Consider the following 12,299-nt stretch of genomic DNA (forward strand, 5'->3'; position numbering starts at 1 on the left):
AACAAATTCAAGGGCAGCAGATGTACAAACAGGCTTTGAGACTGCAAATTGTTCTCAGTAGGAAGTATCTCATTCTTCACTGCTCAATATGGCATTCTGATTGTTTATCCTTGAGGCGTTGTTGTTGGACAGGCTTTTATAACTGGCAGTGTAACAGTTATCCACAGTTTATCTACATTTACTCAAACTACTCTCTTTGTTAATGCCAACATGAGCAGGGAGCAGAAATCTCAACCAGCTTTACAAAGCAGTGGAGCATAGAGGGTTTGGAAGCCAAGCAGGCAATCTAGAAGAGCACAGAGAAGACCACCAAGCAGATTATTTAGGCTCCCACCTCCAACAATCTCTGAACAGCTGGATACACATTGTATGTACCTGGCTCTGTTGTCCAACTTATTTCATAAGAGACTCTTCAAATTAGTATGGGTCAGTATGATATTTGTCTCAGGTAATTCCCTGGGCTGAAACAGTTGGAGGTGAGAAGAGTATTTGGGAGAAACAGCTCACATGGTTGCCCTCTAGGATTCTCCTTGCTCTTGTAAAAGGATATTGGACTGAGTCAGCATGGCTGTTCCTACTCTGACCTGTGCTCCTCCCATATATTAACTACATGAACAGAGTGTGCTAATATTAAATTTGAAATTAAATCCTCTTATCCATTGAAGACTATATAATTAATATACACTCTCTATAATTACATTAGTTCACTTTAGTACATAAAGCCCCACTATTTCAGAAACCATGTCTTGACAAAGTTTAAGAAAGGAGAAGTGCTAACTCAACATACTGATGGAAAGCCAAAGCCTGGAGATACTACGTGACTTCCTTGAAGTTACTCAGGGAGTAGCAGAGGGGCTAAATTAGTGCTAGATCTCTTGGGCTCTGAATCACAACCACAACATTGCCCTCCCTCTTCTCACTACTTCTGCTCAAACCACAGCTTCATATACTGGTCTTCTGCAACTACGTTCCTAGGGAAACCCTAGGGAATCTATCTTTTCGGACCTTCCTTCTGTGGGTAAGTGTGCTGGCAGATGGATGGCCAAGTCACAGATGCCAAACATCTGACTGGGTGAGGCTAAGCAGTAGCCAGAGAGCAAGGCTGCCAAGCTGGTCCCTGCAGACAAGGATCAGAGCCTGCACGTAGCCAGGAAATGTCCAAATGAGGATGTTAACAAAGACACAGCTCTAGCAAGAGTCATGTGTTTTGGCTCCTCCTCTGCCTTACACCACCACAATGACCCATCATGGTAAACCAAACTTGGAACAAGACAAAAACTCTGGACACATATAAAAATGTAGTTTATCCAAAATAGTATTTTCCAGGCTTCCTCTGGGGTCAATGCAGTATTTGCTTACTCTGAGCAATATTGCTCCCAGCAATACAGACATTGAAAAATACAGACCCAGACTGAACAATTGCTTTTAATAACGCAAGCCCTTAAACTCATCAGCCAGAGAGGTTAGCAGAGTTAATGAAACTGGAAAACTCTGCCATCTTGGAGTATTTGCTCAGAAGTGAAAGGAAGTACCAAAAGAAGCATTCCCAAGAGCTAAATTTCATCCAATACGCCAGAACTGTTCTGTTCAGGAGAGAAGGGCCTGAAAGCTGTAAGCTGAAACACATCTTAGAGGTTGTCGGAGAAGAATATTTCCCTTCTTCGCTTGTAAGGCAGCCATTTGGGGAAAGCAGCTTCCCATAGGTAACTCAGGACTTTGGACATGATCCCAAAACTTCTGGCCTTTGTGAAGGATTTACACAAACTTCAAAGGGACTCTTGAGACCTTGTGAGCCATCTTTCTCTGACACAGGGACTTGAGCTTTTTTCCAACTCACCTGTTTTTTCCAAGTCCATTATCCTTCCGTGTCAGGGCACATCCTGTGGGATACATTAGATATTAACTAACTAATATTAACATATTCTTCTTTGTGTTCAATCTTTAGATCACAGGTGATTTCAAGTCCAGATAATGTGTCATTAGGAACAAACCCAGTACTCATAGCAGCTGTTTTGCCAAGAAGCCTGGAAAATCTGAGCCAGGATAGAGAAAACCATTTCACTTTTCTTCTCTCATGACTATCTCTCTATTCTGCTTATGGATCATCACTGAAGTATTCCCACAACCAGATCGTATGTTTCCAAAGTGTGCACAGCTTTTACTTAAAGATTTAAATTGTGAGAAATTACATTTCCTTAGTTACAACATTTTAATAGTTACCTTCACAGTCAATAGTGTCACCTGGTGTACTTGGGTTTGATTTCCAGCTGCTGGACCTTTTGTTTTCTATTTTAAGCTGCTTTATTTTTTCAGCAAATTAAATTGATATCCCCGTGAAGAAGCGAGAGGAAACTATTTTAATAAATGATGCAACATAAACATAATGTTAGTTACTGGGTAATGTGCTTTAGCTTGTATTAGGTGACCTGAACAAAACCAGTGTGAGCTGCCTCTAGGTTTTTACATGCATAATTATTCAAAACAGTAGTGCTGCATAGTAATGACATGGCACTTTTTGCTGTTTTGCATTGCTTTTGAGGTGAATGTTAGATCAGAAAATCAGGGAGACAAGATTTCTTTTTAAAAGTAGAATGTAAAGTACCATGAACATGGTGAACCATAAGTCAGTATAATCAAACCTTACCCGACTGCTTTTTGAAAACCATATCCTCTGATAATTTTGTCTTTGAGCAATAACAGTGTTTTTACAAACATTCCTTAGCTCAGCAAATCCTTTTTTTTTGTTAATTGTCTGTTGTCAGTCATAAAATAGAAGGACATTTTAGTGAGCGTGTATATGCTCATACAGATTTGCCTGAAAAATACAGTGTCTGCCTGTGTCATTTCTATCTCACCTTTTCCAAAGAACTTGTGCCCTATCTGGCACAGCCTGATTAAATACATGTTAATAACAGATGTTAGATTCCTCTCCATTTCCTACACACATGATAATTTTTCATTTCTCCCCTGAACAGAGCCCAGGATGGGACCTCATCCCCTGACACATGGAGGAGTGTCTTGTGACTATTATTACTGCTACTTTTTACTGATTATTTGCTTTAGTGATACCTCTGTGTGTCAGTCACATTCAGAACCCTTGTGCACTACACAGAGAATTTGTATATAAGGAAGAGACAATAGTTAGATCTGCATAGATGGATGGATGGTACTTAACCTGATAGACAACTCTCTCAGCATTTCGCCAACTAATTCAGAGCCTCTCAGGTACTTGAGAAAAGGCAGATGCAAAAACATCTCTGAGGTTATTGAATTTATTAATGTGCATGAAGAGGTTTCTATCTCATCAGAAGAGCAACTTGGGAAAATGCATGGAGATGCTTCTCATAAATATGTGATTGGAGGATGGTACTGTATTGCTTAGAGCTGGCACTGGCAATAAACAGATGATAAAACAGCTCCTCAGTGCAGTTGGAAAGGACAAGGAAAATAACACTTGCAGAAACAGTCCTAATTAGGAGCCAAAATATTTGGCATGCCATTTTTAGGTCAAGTGCTAAAATACTATGCAAATATGAGGCCAAACTAAAATCACAAAGGAGGAAATCTAACCTTTTTATTTATTCTATTAGATAGCCTGAATAATGGTTCTATATGGCTTAAATTTGTGTTAAGAAAAAGGTTTAGTCAACAGATCCTTTATTCCAACTTACATGGTTTCCCAGCTACATCCACCCCTCTACGAGCTGACAGACTCTTCTGGTGGGTAGACTAGAGACAAGGGGTAGCAAGAACTGAAAAGGGGTGTCTGCTGTGCCTTTCCACTCTGAAGGAAATCAGTGCATTACTTAGTTGCATCTGAGGCAGCAGCTCCTCAAAAATGTTTATGCCAGCTGGAGAGTTGGAGGACTTCTACAGCAGAATGCACTGCCAAAGACAGCAGTGGAGGAAACAGAGAAGTGAGTGGAGCTCAGGGTGAGGGCTGAGTCCTGGCTCATGTCCCTACAGAGACACAGCCTTGTTGCAAGCTAAGGGAGAACATCTGATCTGATGGAGTTCTACAAACCAGTGGAAGGAGCTTCAAAGCAGCCTCATAGAAGTCATGTCCTGCAGCTGTCAGCAGAGTTAACTATTACTTGAAAAAAAACAAGTACAGAGCAGAGCAGAATTTTGAATATACTAAACTGACTCAGGGCCCTTGCCTATTTGTTGTGATTTATATAAAAAAAGAGGAATAAAAAGCCCAGAACCCTTCACAATTCTTTGTCTTGAGTCTTACAAGCTAAAAGTAGCTGTAGGGTTGTGTTGGATATGACCCAGATTTGCTAAGAATAGAAAACCTATTAAATTCTTTGGCTTTAGGTAGCAAGAAAATAAGGAACAAGGACCTATCAAATAGTAACCACCTGCTCTGCATTCATTAGTGTTCACATGTTCAAAAAACCCCCAAAACCTTGAAGCAAGAACAGAGACATCCTAACCCTAGACTAGCTGGGTTTGGTACACACATCCTAAGGCTCTTTATGACTGTGTGGTCCTGCTCATTCTTCTAGTTTTTGGTGGGAGAAAAGGGAAGTGGAAATCCTTAAATTGCCTACATGACAGATTAAACAGCCTGGTCTCACAGTAACACTAAGGAACTCGCTTGCAGACAAGGCTGAGCAGGAAAGCAGGACTTTGCTTGCATCATATCATCATTAATATTTACAGTGGTATAGACAAAAGCCAGACATCCAAAGATTGCCTACATTTCCTTCAGGCAATCCACTCCAGATGCTGTCAAGTGACTTCTAGCAGTGACCTGCTTAAAAAGAGGGATTAGCTGGATGATCCCTACAAGGGCACTAACTCATTCCAACATAAAAAATGTCAGAAAGACAATATATTATAATTATTTCTATTTCTGACACATCATACACTACACAGTTTCAGAAATTGAAAAATATAGTTGGGAAAACCCCAGCAGTGATGACGTAATTTGATCAGAACAGTAGTATGTTATAAATCAGGAAATTTATTTTCAGGAATTTTCAGGAATTACTGAAAAGTCTACCATTCATACAAAGCTTTGGTCCTACTGACTAACAGCCTCTTTCTTCTTTCTCTGTTGGTATATCTCCAGAGAACTTCCAAAAATAAATTCAACTTGTTTTTAAACTATTTTGGATTATACTTCTGTAACTAGGAGATTGTGGAAATGTCTAGGACAGGAAATTAAAAATCTGACCATTAAAAGGAGGGATTTTGCAAGGAACTTGCAAGGAGCAATCGTCCCAATTGACCTAAAGGTAGATTTAGAAGATAAGTAAAAAACTTCTAAGTGTCATTGGGATTTTTGACAATTCCAGCTGCAAAAAGAGGTAAAATTGCATGCCTGGTCACAGTAAGAGAAAAACCTTCCCAAGGTTAGGGAGTTGTCAAAAATAACGCTCCTTGCCTTCCTTCTGTATTGATTTTCCATAATTAGTTCCTCAGGGTCATGAATGTATCAAATGTAGGATAATGCTGCATATAATGGGATTTTTGCCCCCTGAAATGGGCATCTATTGGTCTGCTGCTCCTGTTCATGAAGAAGTGGAAGTGCAGGTTATATGGCAAGAGGAGGTGCTGGTACTCACAGTGAACCCAAAGAGAAGGACGTGACTACTGGAAGAATTTAATCAGTGTATGTCTTTTCTCTGTCCCATAGCCAGTGTCCCATGCTTTAGCTGCACTGTTCTGTTCTAGTACGTCACCACATTCAACTCTGGCTACACCAAACTCTTCCTTCACAACAGCTAGACAACAGGAGGGATCAGATAAATTAGAAATTTCCCCATGTCCCTAAAGCTGCAGACAAATTCAGATTGGATCCATAGAGGAAAAAAAAGAAATTTGCAGGGGGTTGGCCAGGCAGAAGAGAGGAGAAATAGCCCCAAGAATATCTGTGGTGGGAATAGAATCAAGTCTACAGGCATAACCGGACCATGTGTCTGATTAAGGGAAGACAGCAGTTGTTCTGCTTCCAGTCTTCCAGGACTTATGTTGTCTTTTCCTAAACAGACTTTGAAAAGGGCACAAGCTCCTGTTTCCTGCTCTTTTTGCAAAGAAGAATCTAGAGTGCAGTCCAGTGCAGGAGGGCTCGGTTTGGGGTATGGAATCATGGCTCCTTTAAGAAGAATGTGGTTAGGGTTTATATGTGGGAAAAAAGCTGTTCCTCACCCCCACATTCATTCTATGCTCACATGTACTCCAAATCATCCATAAAAGGTCTGCAACATAATCACTAAACTGGTCACATATGAAAGGCAGTCTTTGAAAATTTTACTTACTCACACTGCCTGTGTGAGTCACCTTTCATTTTCAGCAGTAAGTAAAGCATTTTTTGGCTCTTGTTGTCACCACAGATGAAAATAGGGATGAATAGATTTTCTGTAACTGTAAAGCAAATTGTTCTTCTGTGCTACTCTTCTCATGGCATTTTTGGAAGTCTGAATACAAAGTGATACATTTGTATCTGAATACAAATTCTGATCCATTTTTATTGTTTTTTTCTAAAAATCTATATGCTTCCTAGACATGAAGAGCACCCAGTGCATATGCCGAACCTCATCTTTTGATTTATCTGCAATTTTACTTTTCAGGATTTAATCAAATGGCAATGATAGCCAGCTAACTTGAGGAGATCTTTCCATGAGTTTCCAGAACAGTGAATAATTGTCTAACTAGATGTTGCCCTCTGTTGTATGTTCAGCTGTTGATGTCTAGCACTCCTCTCAATGGACACACTGGTAATGACTCAGTCTTAAACATATTCTGCCATATTTGGGAAGGTGCCACAAAGCTGAAGATTTTTTTCTTTGTTCCTGAAGCTGATTGATAAACCAGGCCAGATTATAGGACTTCTACTGAAGAAAGCAATTGTTAATCACTTGTGAGGCACTTGTAAGCAAGGAGGAGCAGCTTTCCAATCTTCTCACTTCTGTTCTTTACACACACTAGACCTCTTGGGAATATCTGAAGCATTGCCAGAAGTAATTTTTATTTTCTCAGCTAACATGAGTAAAAGGTTACAGATGCTGAATGCAGTTTATGTTCTACTTAACTGTGCCATTGATTATGCTCACCTGGAGAAGCAAACGTCCTTCTCAGGAATACTTATGGGGAACCAGCTGCCAGTACAGCACACAGCTGTCTTTTAGACCACTATTTCTCAAGAAAAGATCAACAAATTCTTAATTATTTTGGTTATTGTTTATGTAATTATTCTTGCAGTGTTTTCCATCTGTGCACGTAAGTTCCCTGAAAATGACTTACCAATAGTATAATTTGTTCCAGTGAACAGGATTCTTCAGGTCATTGGTTTCTGGTATTTTTTTAATGTGATGATGGGAAGTTCAAGTTCCAAGCGCTCACAATCTCTTAAATGTTGTAATGAAAATGAACATGAGAAATAACTTCCAAATTGAGACCCATGGCTGTTCTCCAGTACAGTATGATGTTATATTACACCTGAAGAGATTATTTGAGTACTTTGATAGAGTGTACACAGAAATTTTCCCTTGTATGTTTTTGCAGCTCCCTTGGTAGCTGTATGCCTTGCAGTCTTCAGTGTATTTATCATAGCATAAATACATTCATTGGGACTAGTCCCCACAATGGCAGATATTGTACCATGTAACCCCTTCCTAAGACACTCCCTGGCTACCAACTTTGCCAGAATCAGATTGCTCCCACAGCATTCCCCTCCTTAGACTTACCAATCCTCATCTCAAAACTCAGTGCTTTTGTAGGTTTAGCTTATATCAGAGGTCTGTTTCAAAAGTCACTGTGTTCCTACTTTCCAGGCCATTTTCAGAATTACACTCCACCTTTCCTGAGATTTACTAGTTCCTGCCATGCAGCTAGCTAGGAAAGTTTTTGTTATTTTTTTAATGGCTGAAGACTTGAGTCACAAGAAAACTCAGCACCCTGGAGGACTGGAACAGGTTGGATAAAGGCATCTTTCTTTTTGTAAGTGTGACTTGGATTTGAAAAAGCTGAATCTTTGAACTCTGGCCTACTGCCTGCATTTCCTGGTAACTATAACAGACATGGACCATTTGTGAACAGCTCAGATATTTGGACGCCACTTACATATACAAGACTTGATCCAAAACCCACTACAGTCAATGGAAAGACTTTTGGTTGACTTCCATTCTCTCTGGACCAGGAATACTTCATAGGGCTAGAACATACATGCTGTCTTTTGCTGCTTTTTCTCCACGTAGTAGCACATCCATACTGCCTTTTCAAATATTTTCCAAATAATGGTCCAAAACAAAGACCCAAGTGCCTCAGCACAAAGTTCCCTTCTTCATAGAAAAATTCCAAAGAGCATAAACAGCAACTGTGAGTCACCACACCCAAAACAACAAATCAGTGAGTAGCAAACGCTCAGTAAAGATAATATATCATCTATAATGTGTGGAAAACAAACAGAAAAGCTTTGAAACAGGATTACCACTATGAAGGTATGAGTTTGTACAAAAGCTGATCCATTTATGAAACATTGCAGCAGTCAGAATTGCCAGGGAAATTAACAAGAGAATAATGTGGGACTCTACCCTAGAAGCCACAGACACAGTATTTTTTGTATTTAAAAAATAAAAGATTTCTGTCAATTTCTAGCAGAAGTATTTGATTGTTTTCCCTGACAAAAATTATTGTTAGATTGCCAAAATTGTAAAATAATCATAAGATGTTTCATCAAGCGTGACAATTGAGCTGAGCTCCTGAAAGAATGGGAAAACTTGGCACACTGAAAACTTTGGGCTCTTTGCACAGCCTGTAAGCAAAAGGAGATTTTCCCCGCAAACTGTTATGAAAGGATCTTAATGTGTCTGAGAGAGGGAGCACAGGAACTTCTCTGGCTGGGGCTGCTGGACTTGGATTTTTTGGAGAGTGGAAACCCTAGCACTTCTGGGACACTGGGGCTAATTGCACGAGTACAGCTGGTGCTGTGAAAAACAGCAGGGGCCCTGCTGAGTCTCCACCCCATGGAATCACATCACCACACCCCTTACTGAGGTGGCACAAGGGTCAGCAGCAAGAGTCACCGCAGCAGCACAAGATAAAATTAGGGGTTAATAGTAATAGAACAGCTAGCCCAGATTCAGTCTCCAAGGAGCACCTCAGGGAACCAGGTTCAGAGCAGGTGAACCTGCTGCCCTGCCTAGACACTTGGGCACTTGGAGGCCCTGGGGTCCAGGCACTGACCATGCACCCACTTGTACTGCTTGCCCTGTTGCTGCGCCCCACTGAGGAAGACCCAGCTTTCACTGCCATGAGACCATCAGAATGGTCTAAGTCATTCTTGAGCCCAAGGTACTGCCATGAAAATAGTATTTATTGTGTCCTCGCTCTTGTGAGGCTGCTCCTGAATTTGAAGCTAGGGCAAAGTGCTTCAATTCATGAATTTCCAAGTGTTCTGGAGAAGCGTTCTGGTTTTAAATCGCCCAAATTTGATTGTAAGGTTGAATTAATTGAAATGATCATCATAAATTTGAACACACCAAACCAAAGTTTCTCTTTGGGGATGCAAAAATAAAAACAGGAAAATATAGAAATCCACCTAGTTTTCCAGTTGCAGGTAAACACTGGGCAATCAAGGCCACTGACCAATCCAATCAATACTGGATTAGTGCCAGGGGAGGACTAGAACAACCCATCAGAAAAGTTAAAATGGCAAATAAAAGATCAAAAGAGAAGATGTTTATAGATATAAAAGGTAATGTTTGCTTTTCTTTCCAAACCATGTGTGAGAACCCAACATTCTTCAAGAACAGACTGTACTGGCACAGGCAGACAAAAAGCAATGGGAAAGACTGGTAAATCCCCCTTCAACCACATAAACAAACTTGTCTCTAGGCATGACATCACAACACATAAAAGCCTCTGGTGCTAGGGTTTCATTCTGCTTCGAGTGTCATAAGCATTAATTTTAGACTTGAGTTGTTGAATAGCCCCAGAGGGGAAAGGAAAACAAGCCATCAAGACTTTCCTCTATTCATCAAGTTCTGAAGGCAGTTTCCCACTAACTGACACTATGTATTTCAGCCTTTTTCTTGAAGAGCAGCATAGCTAGAAAGGGCTATGAGACATGGATTTTCCTCCTAGCAGGGAGGTGAACTGCTAGTTTATATACTGAAAGGTCAGATGCTTTTGTTTGTTCACAGTATATTGACAGTAACAGAACCAAGAGGGTCTATGTTGACGTATATAAACATATAATTCATCCCTTCCTGAAAACGATTGTTTGTGATAATGCCTGGCAATAAAACAAGCTTCCACTGAAAGGCCCGAATCTACATCTCCAGAAAGAACAATTTAGTGATAATGTCAAAATAATATGATACATCCAAACAATAATATGCCACAAAGTGACAAACCACTGAGAGACAGATGACAGTGATCTGAAAAATCAACAAACAACTCCTTCATTGGATAAGAAGGTTCCCCCTTGGGCAAGTCACTGGTGTTCCAGGTAGTGCTGGGGTCCATGCTCCAAAGTGTTCTCTGAGTTGCAGCTAATGGTTAATCTGAAAGTAGAGCATCTGAGGGAAGGGAAAGATTGGTCTTCCACTTCTTTCTCTTCCATTGCTTTCAGAGCCTTATGAGGAAAGAGAACCAAATTGGACAAAAAAGAGCTGCATCTATTGTTGCTTAAATTTTTAAGCCTAAAAATAAAAAAAAAGATTCTTCTAAAAATCTCACTTCCCATACTGTCTACAATTACTTATTTTGCAAGGTGCTGGGAAAAGGTTAAGAGCAGGAATTGGATGAGTACAGTCAGAAAATCAGCTATTTCATGACCTACCAACTCCATTACCCTTCCTTGGTCCTAAGATGGCTCTTTCCCTAAAAACTTTTCCATGGAATAAATCACCTCAATTTTGAATCCTACACAAACCAGTTCAGAACTGCAGTTTTTCAAACCATGGTAGAAACTGGTGTTTGAGACAGAGCACACAGTTCCTATGTGTGTGGGATCAGAGCTATGACATGCTGGATAACTTGGGGTGGGAAATGACGCAGTCCCTGGAACTGGATCCATGGAGAACCCAGCAGAAATGCTTTTAAGCCACCTCTGCACACATCCTCCACCAAAACTGCAGCCACTATTTAGTATTTTGTCATCTGTTTACACAAAAATTTTGTCCTCTCTAAGGGTTCACTTCTGAAAATAAGCCTCTGTTTTAAATGCCTTGACAGTGACTGTATAAATTTACATGACGCATTTCACAATCCTTGGAAAATTGCTTTGCTTATGATGGATACTCAACATTTCTTTGAGATAAGTTTGCAGTGGGAGCTGCGGGGGAAGGCTACACTGGCAAGACATCAAAATCTGAGGAAATCATAGAACACTGCTAATATCTTTGTGCTTTACCTCAGCAATTAATTTTACAGTGTGAGGAATTGTGCCAGAAATTCAAATTACATTCATTTTATTGCATTTGCCCAAGTGTTTTGCATGCAGGTATAAGCCACTTTGCACCACAAGAATTAAGTAGGAGCCTATTACTGAATCATAGAATTAGAGAACTGTTGAGCCTGAAAGGAGCCTCTGGAGGTCCAATCTACCTAGAGCCAGTTGCCCAAGACTATGTCCAAAGAGTTTTCGAATGTCTGTCCAAGGATGGAGATTCCACATTGTCTCTGGACAACCTGTAGGCCTGCTTAGTCACTCAGTCAGTGAAAAAGGTTTTCCTGATTCTCAGATGGAGCCTCCTGTGTTTTGGATTGTGCCCATTGCCTCTGGTCCTGTCACTGGTTACCACTGGAAAGACCCTGGCTCTGTCTTCTTTTCTCCCTCCTCCAGATGTTTATACACATGGATGAGATCCATCCTGAGCCTTCTCTTGCCCAGAATGAACAGCCCAGCCAGGTTCTTCCACCCACTGCCATTATATTTTCTTGAGTGTAAATACCCAGCTGGTAAATCTGACCCGTTGCTTCTTTACCCTCTGCCCAGTGCCCTTTGAAATGTGTTTAGATGATTACAACATTGACTTTTTCCTCAGTTAAGAATAGCAGCACTAAAATTGACCTCATTTTTCAATACACATGAAGTCACAACTGGATAGGAAGCAACCCCTAAAAATATTGTGTTAAAGAGAAAGCATAAGTTGATGTTTGTTTTGGTGTTTTTTAAATTGTTCTTGTTCAACTACCTACATTTCATTTAAATCTATGTGATGACAGAGAAATTGTAAGAATTATAAAAGTGATTTTAGTTTTATTCATCTTTTGCTAAAATAATTTGGCTTTTATATAAGCTAGCTCATATGCTTCTATTCAGTGGGAGATACTTTGAGCAG

This window comes from Motacilla alba, chromosome 3, assembly GCF_015832195.1.
Source record: "Motacilla alba alba isolate MOTALB_02 chromosome 3, Motacilla_alba_V1.0_pri, whole genome shotgun sequence".
NCBI classification, from domain to species: domain Eukaryota; kingdom Metazoa; phylum Chordata; class Aves; order Passeriformes; family Motacillidae; genus Motacilla; species Motacilla alba.